This window comes from Suricata suricatta, chromosome X, assembly GCF_006229205.1.
Source record: "Suricata suricatta isolate VVHF042 chromosome X, meerkat_22Aug2017_6uvM2_HiC, whole genome shotgun sequence".
NCBI lineage: Eukaryota > Metazoa > Chordata > Mammalia > Carnivora > Herpestidae > Suricata > Suricata suricatta.
Genome location: NC_043717.1, coordinates 52,401,043 through 52,414,417, shown reverse-complemented (window position 1 = coordinate 52,414,417; position 13,375 = coordinate 52,401,043).

Here is a 13,375-nt window from a genome sequence, read left to right as displayed (position 1 = left end):
GTGGGGCACCTGGGTGGTTCAGTCAGTTGAGCATCTGACTCTTGGTTTTGGCTCAGGTCATGATCTCGGGGTTTGCGGGTTTGAGCCCTGCATCAGGCTGGCACTGGAAGTGTGGAACCTGCTTGGGATTCTCTCTCTCTCTCTCTCTCTCTCTCTCTCTGCCCCTTCCCCACTCACACTGTCTCTGTCTCTCTCAAAATAAATAAATAAAAACAAAAAAATGGTTAAAATGAAAAATTATATGTTATGGCTGTTTTACCACACATGCACAAAACGTAGCTGCCCTGTACTAAAAGCAAATGAAGAGAAAAGACACGGAATGATCCCAGCACCCTAAGGCTCTCATCCCTGTTCATAACCCAAAGAGACATCTGAGTATATACCACTACAGAGGCTCACTGAAGCGAGAAAGGCAATGAGGACCCTCCACCCCCGGTGCTGCACTCTGCAGGAGGCAGGCAGTGTTGCACTAGACTGGGAAGGAGGTAAGGAAAGGAGAAACAAGGAAATAGAGAGCTGGGGAAAGGGGAAGGGCTGCTAGGCAGCAAGGAGAAACGGTGGGTGCTGCTGGCAGACAAGTATTTCTTCTTCCCAGTGAGAAGCTCTGGGACATCCAGCAACTCCCTTCAATCCAAGCAAATCCCCAAAGTAGAAAAACCATCCATTCCCATCAGTTATTCCTTGAGTAGGTATTTAAGTTCAGGCTCTGTGCTAAAAGCTGGTGGCGTCAAGAGGGATTCAGAGATAAGATGTGCTTTTATGGAACTCACAGATGTATAAGGAAAACGCCCCCAAATACACCACTAACTATAATCCAAGGGAGATAGCACCAGAGGATCTAGAATGAATCTGAGCAAACACTGTGGAACAGATAGGAGGGAGAAATGCTGTCCAGCTGCAATAGACTGAGGGGGCTTTGTGGAGGAGGTGGCCTTTAAATTGGGCATTGAGAGATGGGCAAATTGGGGTCTGTGATCTTGGTTTTGTCTGTTTGTTTTTCTAGAGAAAGAAGCTCCTCTTCTGCTCATAATTTACAATATCCCAGACTGATTTTCCCTCAACCTATTTCTTTTTTTATTAAAAATAATTGTTTAATTTTAATGTCCTTTCTTTCTTTCTTTCTTTGTGAGAGAGAGAGACAGAGACAGAGAGAGCACAAGTAGGGACAGAGAGAGGGAGACACAGAGTCCAAAGCAGGTTCCAGGCTCCAAGCTGTCAGCACAAAGCCCGATGCGGGGCTCGAACTCATGAACCGCAAGATCATGACCTGAGCCGAAGTGGGGCGTTTAACTGACTGAGCCACCCAGGCACCCCTCCTCAACCTATTTCTTACAGCAGAGCTTTCTGTGATCTAAAGATTTTACATCTAAAATCTTAGTGAGAGCAAATTGGTGCTAGGCTTTCAGTGTGGGTAAGACTTGGGTGTACGACCACAAAGACACCAAAGACTATATCAAATATTGGTCACCCAAATTATATTTAGACACACAGAGTTGGAAAATGTCACCCTGCAAATGAAATGGGACACCCTACCAGTGTCTGTGAGATGACAATACACAAATGAAGACTGAAAACAACGTATCCACTATCCACATGTTTTTTTCAAGTGATGCCAGGTGTACAGGTATTCGGGGTTTGGGGTCCAAGTATGTGGCATTGAAATGTTGAGTGTTGTCAAAAATTAATTGTCAAAGTGTCTGAATACCAAGCTCAGGATGTGGACTCATCTCGAATACCACCATCAAACACTGAGCATCAACTGCTCTCCCCACCACAGCTCCAGACCGCTGCTCAATGTCAGGATACACCAGACATCAGCAAGTGTGGCTGACGCTCGCCCCCAGAAATGGCCGCCCAACTCAGTGTAGGATGATACACAGAGCCGTGCAAATCAGGCCACAGCGTTGGGGAGAGCTTTCAAGCCACCAGGAAGACCCACCATGTCACCGGTGAGAGCAGAGCTGTGGCATGGATGCTTAGTCAGGCCTTTAGAAAACCTGCCAGGCACGTGCCACTGCTGGGCATTTACAGTGGCAGGAAACCCTGGGGACATACGGACACAAAGACTTCTCCCCATAGCAGCCACCCGGCTCTTAACTCAAACTCCAGCTGGAACCAAGGCAAAAAATCCAGCTCTCCTCATTTTTAAACCCCTCCCCCACAAATCTCTACCGTCAGGCTAACTCCTCTGCTTTTTCTTTCCAGTCCCACTGCACCAGCAGGAAAAATAACATGGCAACCTGCCCTGAACAGGGAGCTGGGAATGCTTAGTACAGCTGGCCAGGTTGGGTCGGGTGGGGCAATGGGACTGCTGCTGCTGCTGCAGCAACTTAGCATCACCTTTTTGCCTGTCCCCTCGGGCTTCCTCTTTTTCTGAAAGTTATCCTTTGCCTCTTACCTGGGCCAGCTGGGCAGCTGGCAGGCACCTAGCACATGCCCCTGGCTGGATAAACTAGTGGTTGCACCTACTGGCCAAAGATTTCCAGGTGGAAAAAGTGCTCTGATGTATGGAAATCCAAGAAATGGATAATCCAGACCCACCACTTGGAGTGCAAAAGCGCATGCTCAGATGGCCACACTCTGTCTCTTCAGGCTAATCTGGCCTTTCCAGCCGCCTGGGGCCTTCAGGCAGCAGTGTGATCTACAAAGGCCAGAGGTCACACAGCAGGCCTTGGGGAAATGGGGAGCCCCATCCCCCCTCCAGGACAGCCATGCGGTGTCCTGGGGAAAAGAATCAGCCCCCTACCTTCTGTCCCCACTCCCAGTGCGTGGCTTGATGTATGGAAGGGGGAGGGAGGAGTTTTAGTTTCCAATGAGCCTGTGTGTGATGTGGAATCTTGGTCTTCTGGCTGCAAAGCAGAGGGGCTCCTGCTTTACTGATGCTACTGCAGGGGCAGAGGGGGTTGAGAGTAAGCCAGATCAGAAGGAGAGTTGGGGATTTTGTATGGAGTGTGGCAGGGATTGCCTGGGCCAATTGCAAGAAGCAGCCACCTGTGGGGTGGGGTGAGCGAGCTCAGTCACTGCCTAGTGTAGTGGCCTGGAGGTTTTCTTCCCCATCTGTGAGCTTTGTCTGGGACAAAGCAACTCACAAGCTCAGAGGTGCTAACCTGCTGAGTGGCACCAAGACAGCAGGTTCCTATGTTGGCCCAGGTCTCCAGAGTGTTCCTTTTCCCACCCTTCATGGCCAAACATACTCCTGTTCATCCTTCCTAACTTTTCTCAGACCTCCCCTTCTCTGGGAAGCCTACAACAAAGCCCTAAGGGGCCAAACCTGGCCCAGGCTCCTCGCTCTTGGCACCTTGTGCTACCTCTGTCACAGGGGGCCCTGACAGAGTAGTGTTAGCATTTTATTTAATCGAGTACAGGCGTTTTAATCATTTATATTTTTTAATTTTTTAAGTTTATTTATGTATTTTGAGACACAGAGAGAGTACAAGCAGTGGAGGGCCAGAGAGAGAGGAAGAAGAGAGAGAATTCTAAGCAGGCTCAGCACTGACAATATGGAGCTTGATGCGAGGCTCGAAGTCATGAACTGTGTGTGAGATTATAACCTGAGCTGAAATCAAGAGTTTGATGCTTCACCAGCTAAGCCACCCAGGTGCCCCGAGTACAGGCATTTTTTAAATCTCTAACCAAGATTTAACAAACAAGAGGATATTTTAATCAAAAAGTTGGAATGACAATTTCAGAATTTAAAAAACTGAACACTTTATTAAAAATGATTTTAGGGTACCAGGGTGGCTCAGTAAGTTAAGCATCTGACTTCGGCTCAGGTCATGATCTCATGTTTATAAGTTCAAGCCCCACATCAGGCTCTGTGCTGGCAGCTCGGAGCCTGGAGCCTGGAGCCTGCTTTGGATTCTGTGTCTCCCTCTCTTTCTGCCCCTCTCTGGCTCATTCTCTCTCTCATTCTCTCTCTCATTCTCTCTCTCTTTCTCTCTCTCTTTCTCTCTCTCTCTCTCTCAAAAATAAATAAACATTAAAAAAATTTTAATGATTTCATTGTTTTTGTCATGTTTGACTAAGAAAAGTGAAAATTTTGTGAAAAATGAGCACCAGTTTACATTTGGGAAACTATAGGCTTACATAGTAATTAGACAAATAAAAGCCTGTTTTGGAGTACCCGTGAGCACCACCCCCACATCTGCATTGCACTTTGAAGTTCACCAAGCCATCTGTACATACATGCTCACAACCCCGTGCCTTGGAGTTATCAATATTCCCATTTTACACATGCGGAAACTGAGGTCTAGAAAAAATGAAATCACTTGCCCAAATCCACACAGATAGTGAAGACCCCAACTCCTTTTCCTCCTAAGCCACATTGCCTCAACACAGTGCTGTCTGCAATTCAACTTAACAGACATTTATTGAGTATGCACCCATGCTCTTTCAGATGCAAAACTAAAGATGACTTGTCTCATATCCACACAAAGCTCACAGGTAAGCAGAGACACTACAGATAACTTGAATAATATCACCATCTCTCAAAGATTTTGTGACAAGGAGTGATAGAAACTTATGAAGGCCATTAGCATGAGGCCAGACATCCAGTAGGCATCATAAAATATTAGTTTCCTAACATCCTTCCTTTTCTTCTTCATTTTTTATTTCTTCCTTTCCTTCTTCAAAGTATCAAGGAGTGGTATGGAAAACAGCCCCACTGCCTCCCAGCACTGATGCCCCCAGACTCTGTCCAATTTGCTGTAGAGCACATGAAAAGTGCTAGGGACTAGGGTGCCTGGGTGGCTCAGTCAGTTGAGAGACTGACTCTTGATTTTAGCTCAGGTCACAATTTCACAGTTCATGAGTTCGAGCCCTGCATCAAGATCATTGCTGTCAGCATGGTGCCCACTTTGGATGCTCTGTCCCCCTGTCTCTGTCCCTCCCCCAGTTGTGCTCTCTCTTTCTCTCTCTCAAAAATAAATAAACATTTAAAAAAAGAAAGAAAAGTCCTGGGGACTTCTTGAACTGTGTTCTTTAACGTTTGATGCAGTTTATTCCAGGGCTTTTGGTCCATTTCTGGGAGCCACGTATAAGTGCACCTAAAGGAGAAGGTTAGGAAGGTAGGCCTTTGGCCCAAGAAAGTTTCTTGGAGCAGCCAAAAATCAATGACCAGTTCAAGTGTGAAGATAGAAAGCTCTGGAGTGCTGGTGAGGGACAGAAATTCTTGACTCTTGGTGTGTGAAAAGGCTGAGCATGGAGCAGGAGAGAGCAAGTGAAGGGGCTCTTGTTCAATTTTGCCAGAATGGAAGTTAGGGAGGGGTAAAAGCAGGAAACAAGGGGAGTAAGAGAGGCAGGGTGTCCCGGTGAAGGGTCTGGAGCTGAGGATGGAGATTTACTGAGTCCCTGAGTCTCCAGTGACCTTCTCTGTCATGATCAGCTACCATAGGGACTGATAGAATCAGTCCATTGACAATGCAAACGGAAAAGAAAAGCTAATGGTGAGTCAGTCTCTATGCTGAGCCCTTTATCATATATGTGCAGTTTCTGTGGAGTCTCACAACTCTGGACCAGAAAGTAGTATTAACCTCATTTTTTTAAATTTTTTAATGTTTATTTATTTTTGAGAGAGAGAGAGCGAGCACGAGCGAGGGAGGGGCAGAGAGAGAAAGACAGAGAATCTGAAGGAGGCTGCAGGCTCCCAGCTGTGCAGAGCCCGATGTGGGGCTCAAACCCACAAACTGCGTGATCATGACCTGAGCCGAAGTCGGATGTTTAAGCGACTGAGCCACACAGGCGCCCCTAGCCCTATTTTATAGGAGAATAAACTGAGGCTCAGAGAGACCAGGCAACTTGTCCAAGGTCACACAGTTAGCAAGTGACAGAATGGGAGTAAATGCTTGAATCCACAGTTTTCCACATAAACTCTCTGCTCCAGCCAGATTATTTGACTTATCCAGTTCTCCAGTTAGCAGAAAAGCTGTGTGACTCTTGAGAAAGACTTGGGAGATGGAGATAAGTGGCAAAGATTATTTGAATAGGCCAGATGTAAAACAATATGGGCTTCAAGCAAGGCAGTGGTAATAGGGCTGGAAAGCACAAGATCGGGGTGAATGTAAAGCCAGATGACTGCTCCTTTTCAGTCTCTTTTCTGAGCCCATCGTTTCTACTTAACTCTTGAGATTCACTGAGGCACGGCACTAGGCCCCACACTTTGTACAGCGTCCCTCGGTGATCTCACTCACAACTACAGCTGAGCATCCCAAATGGGCTCTTCAGCTACTGCTGTTCTTATAAACCAGCTGAGATGGGGGCAGAGGAGAGTATGTCAATCTGTAGCATTTGCCAGCTTCCTTCCTTGGTATAAACAGCTTCATCGTGGCAACCTCCCTGACTCCCCACTCCAGAGTCACGGAACCTCGCCCAGGAACTGCAGATCCCAATAAAGTCCTTCTTGGCTCCATAAAAAAAAAAAGAAACAGTTTCATTGTGACCAATTTGAAGCAACCAACGGTTTGATTACCAGCTTTCAAAAGTCCTCGCTATTTAAACAATAGGCTTTCAGGAGCCAGTGAGAGCTATCTTCAGAATACCACTGAAGCGCCCAGCCCTCTGCTCTAAACTCTGTGTCCATGTATCTGAACAGCCTGCTGCTCACATGACCCCTACTCTTAGCTGTTTCAATGGCATCTCAAAATTAACATGCCCAAAAGTGCATGATCTTTTCCCACAAAACTCAGTGCTCTTCTGGGTTCTCTAGAATATAACCACCATCTATCTACCTGAATGTGCAAGACAGAACTCTAGGACCTTTTCTCTTTTTAAGTTCATTTATTTATTTTGAGAGAGAGAGAGAGAGAGAGAGAATGTGAACAGAAGAGGGCAGAGAGAGAGAAAAGAAAAGGAGACACAGAATCTGAAGCAGGCTCCAGGCTCCGAGCTGTCAACACAGAGCCCAAGGAGGGGCCCCAACCCCTGGACCATGAGATCATGACCTGAACCGAAGTCAGACACAACTGACTGAGCCACCCAGGCGCCCCTCTGTCACCTGATTCTATGGATTTTCCTTCCTCAATAGCTCATCAATCCTTCCACAGACCCAAAGTTAGCGCCCAACTCCAAGCCACCACTTTAAACTTCTCCCCTGGACCGTGGCAGTGGTCCCCTGACTGGCCTCCTCCAAAGAAACCTCCATACTGCAGCCAGAGTGACCAGACGGAAGAGTTCAAGATGCAGGCATGAACCTAACAACCCCTGCTTCCCAAACATTCAAGGGAAAAGCTGGAAGTGGCCTGCAGGCCTCGCCTGTGCGTGGACTCCAGACCCACTGCACACGCTCCTCTCGTCCCTCCAGCCGCACTGCCGTTCTTCTAGCCCCTTAGATACACCACGTTCCCTCCCACCATAGGGTCTTTGCGTACGTTATTTCTTCTGTCTGGAAAGCTGTTTCTTACCTTCTTTGTCTAATTAGCTTTCACATCTTTCACATTTTTTCTCAACTATTGCTGCCTCAGAGAAACTTTCCCAGAGTTCCCTGACCAGGTCCCTCCCAGCCATCCTCTATTATGGGCCTCCCTAGCCTGTGTGCATTTGTCTGGGTGATTATTTGGCCAATATATGCCTCCTGGATTGTGAATTCCATGAGGGCAGATACTGGGTCTAGTTTCGTGGATCATTCTACTCTAGGTCCTAGCACATATTACAACCTCAGCAATCATATGCTGAATGCATGAATGAATGAATGAACGAATGAGCAAATGAATGAGTGAGTCCATAGATAAGGCAGCACAGAACTCTGGAGCAAGACTACCTGAGTTTGAATCCCAGCTCTGCCACTTCCTAACTGTGTGGCCTTGGTCAAGTACCTTATCTCTCTGTACCTCAGTTTCTGCCTCTGGAAAACTGACATAATAAAAGCAGCTCCTATAAGAATTATTGTAAATATTCGTAAAGAACTTAAACAGTGCTGGGCATATGGTAAGGTGTATATATGGTGTTCACTTGAATAAATCAATAAACAGATTCTCCTGTCCCAGTGGCTCAATGGCAACAAGAATGCAGTCATATTCTCTTGGGTTCTGATGCTCCAGATCTCAAGTCTGGCTGCAGAAAGCCCTCAACTTCAGCCTCTTGTGGTAGAGAAAGAAAGTCAAGGTCTTTGGAGCCCGATTGACCTGACTTGACTCCTTCCTCCTTTTCTTCCTCTACCTTGAATCCATCAGGAAGTGCTGTCAGCTCTACCTGAAAAACAAACAAACCCTGAGTCTGTCTCCCTTGGTTCTACCACCCTGAGCTAAGGCACTTCCATTCTTGTTCCCTTACAACCCATTCTCCACACAGTGGCCAGATTGATCCAAAGAGAGTGCCGATCAGATCGTGTCGCCTCCCTGCTCAAAGCCCTCCTGCGGATGCTCATCACACCCAGAGTGAAATCTAAACTCCTTCCCATTGTTCCCAGGGCACCGCAGCACATAGCCCCTGTCTGCTGCCCCAGTCTCATCTCTCAGCCTGCTGTAGCCATGCCCAACCATTCTCAGTAGTTTCTCAAAGCACTATGCTCTCTCTTGATTCTGGCCCCTTGTGATACTATGCCTTCTACGTGGATCACTGTTTTCCTACCATGGGTTTCTCTCAGCTGACTCCTGCTCCTACTTCAGACTCAGCCTAGATACCGCTTCCTCTGGAAAGCCTTTGCCGATTCCCCACCTCCTGCTCTTGGCTGTGATGGGTGCCCCTCTTCTGTGTTCCACAGCATCAACTTCTTTGCCATCACAGCATGAGCTACTCTGTACCATTCCTGCCTGCTTATTCATTTGTAACACACAACTCCATGGCTGCAAGCTGCTGAAAGCAATGACCAGGTCTTGTGCACAGCTGCATGTCCAGCACCCAGCACAAGGCTTGTCGCAGAGTAGGCGGTTCAATACATTTTTGTTGGGTGAATCCTGACTTCGCCATTTCCTAGTTAAGTTCCAGGATAATACTTTGCCAAGCTATGGTGAGGATTAAATGAGATAACATGTGCAAAGCACACAGCACCGAGTCAGCGCTCAATATATGACAACTATTGTCAGGTAGCAACCGGTCAGGAAAAGAGAGAAAAACAAGTCTCTCTTCCCTGCTACCCCATATACACACCCATCCTGCTTCCCTCCTGTCTTCAGCCTCTTCAGTAAAGCTGGAAAACCTGACCTAGCAAAAATAATCTCCTTCAGTAAACTCTGGGGAGAGAACTATCTTCTGTATCAACAACACATCCTTGGCTCAGCCTCCAGCGGACCGGCCCCAGGTTGGAGGTCTGGCTTTTCTTTTCACCCCATCCAGATATTTACAGTGTAAACCTTGGATGATGGGGAAGGGCACACAGCCTGTGCCAAGAAACCTCTCACTGAGTCTCCACAGAGTAACACACACTGTTCTGGAATGGGAGTCGAGTCTTCCATCAAAATGCTTTGCTGGCTATGTGAGAGAAGAAAGCAGTCTTTCTGCAGTGGGGTGGACAGGCAGAAGCTGAGTATCTCTCTCCAAACTCTGACTATAGTCTGCTCTGTCTAGCAGAGAAAAGACCCAAGTTATAGTTCAAACTCCATATTTACCTTTCTGTCTTCACAGTAAAAGAAAGGAACGGTGTTGGATGCCCCATCTCCCACTTCTAAACTTCAACTGACCTAGAACCTCTTGTTGATGATCCTCGACTGCCTTAGAGGGCATTCAATTTCAGTGAATATGTACTGGTTGCCTAATACTTCTTTGACTTCAAATTGGAAAATTGTCTTCTGATATGTACATTTTTTCAATTTAAAAAAATTTTAGAGTTTATTCACTTCTGAGAGACAGAGACAGAGTGTGAATGGGGTATGGGCAGAGAGACAGAGACACAGAATCCAAAGCAGGCTCCAGGCTCTGAGCTGTCAGCACAGAGCCCTATGCGGGGCTCCAACTCACACACCGTGAGATCAGGACCTGAGCTGTCAGACTCTTAACCAATTGAGCCATCCAGGCGCCCCGTCACATGTATGTTTTACACAGTCAATATGTACCTACTATTTTGCTCTTTTTCACTTAACGTCATTCCATATAAATATTTTCTTGTACCAGCAGAATTCGTGAAGTTGTCAAAATTGGTGACCATATTATAGCCAAGTAAGCTAAAACTCGCAGTCTGCTTAGCCAATCCTAATAATTGGCTGTTTGGGTTGTTTGTTTTTGTCGCTGTAATAAATAGCACTTGGCACAATTTGCCTTTGGAAATTTCCTCTTCTGGGTTCTTCCTTTGGATGCAAATTCAATTTCAGAACCACTTCAGAAAACATACATGAAAATCAAAAACCCAAAGGCAGGAATCATTTCTTCCATGGGGAAGTAGGCCTATTCATTTACTCCCCCCCCCAGGCCTGAAAGTAGGAGCCAGGAAGAAACTACTCATCTAGCAGGAACTAAGTGGAACAGCACCACACTCTGCCCAGACGCTTCCTTGAATCTGAGGGAAGCAGAGCTGAGAGCCCACATAATCTGGCTGACCTTCCCACTCAGAGTTGGGGGCTCTTAGGTGCAGCTCTGTGGGCACAGAGAAGATGGCCTTTTCTGGGAACCTCTTGGTCTCAGACCCTCCACACCTCAGAACTTGATTCCAAACCAGAGCAGCCTACTTGCTCTCTAAACCAGGCTTTATTGAGGTCTTTGGTACACACTGCCAGTTGTCTACCTAATAGCCAACCTCCCCCACCCCCCTTATTGCTTATTAACAGAACTTCAATTTGTTCAGGTACTTGGCAAACTCCCTCTCTTGATATGAAAGGATCTTCGTCAGCTCCAGTCCTGAGCTTGAATTATAATTGGTCTAAACCAGTTATTGATCTAAGAGTGAGTACATGACACAATTCTGGATAGTGAGATGAAAGGTTCAGTCTCCTGGGAAAGTGTTCTCTTCCTAAATAACAGGACAAAGTTTCCTGAGGAGAAAGGCCTTTGCTCCACCTTCCTTCCTGCTGGAATTCAGATGTGATGCCTGGAGATGCAGCAGTCACATTGTGAGCATGAGGCAACAAGTATGAGGGTGAAAGCCAATTCACTATGGATGGTAGAACAAGCAACAACTTGCCTCTAAACTTTTTCTTGTGTGAAAAAAATAAACATCTATTTGTTTAAGCTAATAGGTAGGGTTTTCTGATACTTGCAGCACAAAGTATACCCAATTGTATCTACCATGTGCCTAGCACTTTGCTAACCACCAGTGAGGTTACAAAAGAAATTTTTAAAAACACACTCCTTTACTTCAGAAGCTGAGTCTACGTAGGGAGACACACATACACAAAAACTCACAAATAGCACTGTATGAAATATAAGTGATCAAATGGGAAGGACTGAGGAAACTATTTTTTCATAAAGTTTATTTATTTACTGAGGAAATGATTTTAATCAAGGTTTATAGGAAAGATCTAGAGATGGAAGTGAGAATAGTGTATCTGAGAACACTAAAACCCTAAATGGGTCCTAGAAAAGGACTGGAAGATATGGGCAGATCTTAGGCTGAGGCCATATTCCAAGGACTTAGGAATCACTCATTCAGGAGCCTGGCCATGAACAGACACACAGTGGAGAACCAATCCAGGAGAAATTCATGGTGAAAGTTATGCTGGACAAAGACTAATTGGATAATGAGGTGTAGACTGAGGCTGTGGCACCTAAATGGGTGATGACAGTTGAAAGGGACACAGTGCAAGAGGTATTATGAAGGAAGAATTAACAGGATTTGGTCAGTGATTGAGCATGAAAAAAGGAGAGGGATGAGTCAGGAATATCTGCAGCCAAGGCTAGGAGAGGGAGGGAGGGAGAAAGAGAAAGGAAGGAGAAAGAGAGGGAGATGAGAGAGGGAGGGGGGAGCGAGAAATGAGAGCCTTCAACAGAGACCAGAATGTCAAAAAAGGAGATGAGGCTATTGGCTTTGGTCTGGTGAGAAGCCAGTTAACCAGGCAGATTAATGTGTCTACTAGACAATTCCCAAATCAGAAGCCCCAAATTTGGGAGGGGTGGGGGAAGTAGAGGCAGCAGAAAAGTTAATATGATTTGTTTAAGACCAGTGTTTCCCAAACCTCAGTCATTTGTGCCACATGCTTAAAACCTATACTACTATCTACTTAATAATTTTTCTTTAAACAAACTTCTTTAAAAAAAAAAAAACTTCAGCCTGGTTCTAATCAATAATACCCTTGAGGCCACCAATTTTCACATGCTAATTACATTTTGTCTAAAACACGTTATAAGAAATCCGTGACTATTGAAGTTAAAAATTTCCAGCCATCTACCACCTGAAATTATTTCATGTGCCACCAGTAGCCTGCCCACCATCCTTGGGAAAACGCCCTAAGACACAAGCCATCTTGGACTTATTTCATGAGGGTGGGATGTTTCTAGGAGCTTAATCTCTGAGCAATGGGCCTCTCAAATATATTTCTTTCCTCTATGTCAGCGATTTGCATTCTTTTCTGGGAAAGTAAGTCTTTACACATCTGGGTCAAGCTGTAGTGGAGAAAGAGATGTAGAGGGGATGTCCTGAGTGTCAAGGCACCTGGAGAGGTATTGCTCACACACCAGACACCTTGGACCTCACAAAATAGGTGAAGGGTCCCTTCCATTGCAGTCTGATCACAGGGGGCCTCAAATCCCTTCACTAGAGCCCTAAGGAAAGATTCCTATAACTTGAACTAAAACCAACAAACTCAGACAGAGACTGTTGCTGCCTTCCTCCTCCCTTTCCTCCCCTCACCCCACCCCTACTCCCCTAGCCCCCTTCCAAATCTGAGCTGAGCTTAGCATAAGAGAAGCATGACTCATAGAAACCAAAGGCTGCACTAGAGAGGTCAGGCTGCCAGGATTCCTTCCCAGCTGATGATGAGCAGACATGGCAGCTCAGTCCTCAGCCCACAGCAGACTCACTAGTCTGAAAGCTTTAGGTCCTTAGAGACCACAGGATGACAAACATTCCCTGAGGGAAAGTCAGAAGACCTGAAAATGGCAAAAAGCTGGTGTGAAGGAAAGAAAGAAGATTGTGTTCATTCAATTGCAGTGGTGTACAAATCCTGCCTCTCTTAATGTCTTCTTCAAGAGTTTATTCCGCCTTAAGTGACTGCCTTCATAGTAAAATGATCATAATAGCAAGAAAAAAGAGGAGGAAGAGAAGGAGGAGGAGGAGGAGGAGGAGGAGGAGGAGGAGAAGGAAAAGAAGAAGAAGAAGGAGAAGGAGAAGAAGGAGAAGGAGAAGGAGGAGAAGGAGAAGGAGAAGAAGAAGGAGAAGAATGAGAAGGAGGAGGAGGAGGAGGAGGAGGAGGAGGAGGAGGAGAAGAAGAAGAAGAAGAAGAAGAAGAAGAAGAAGAAGAAGAAGAAGAAGAAGAAGAAGAAGGAGGAGGAGGAGGAGGAGGAGGAGGAGGAGGAG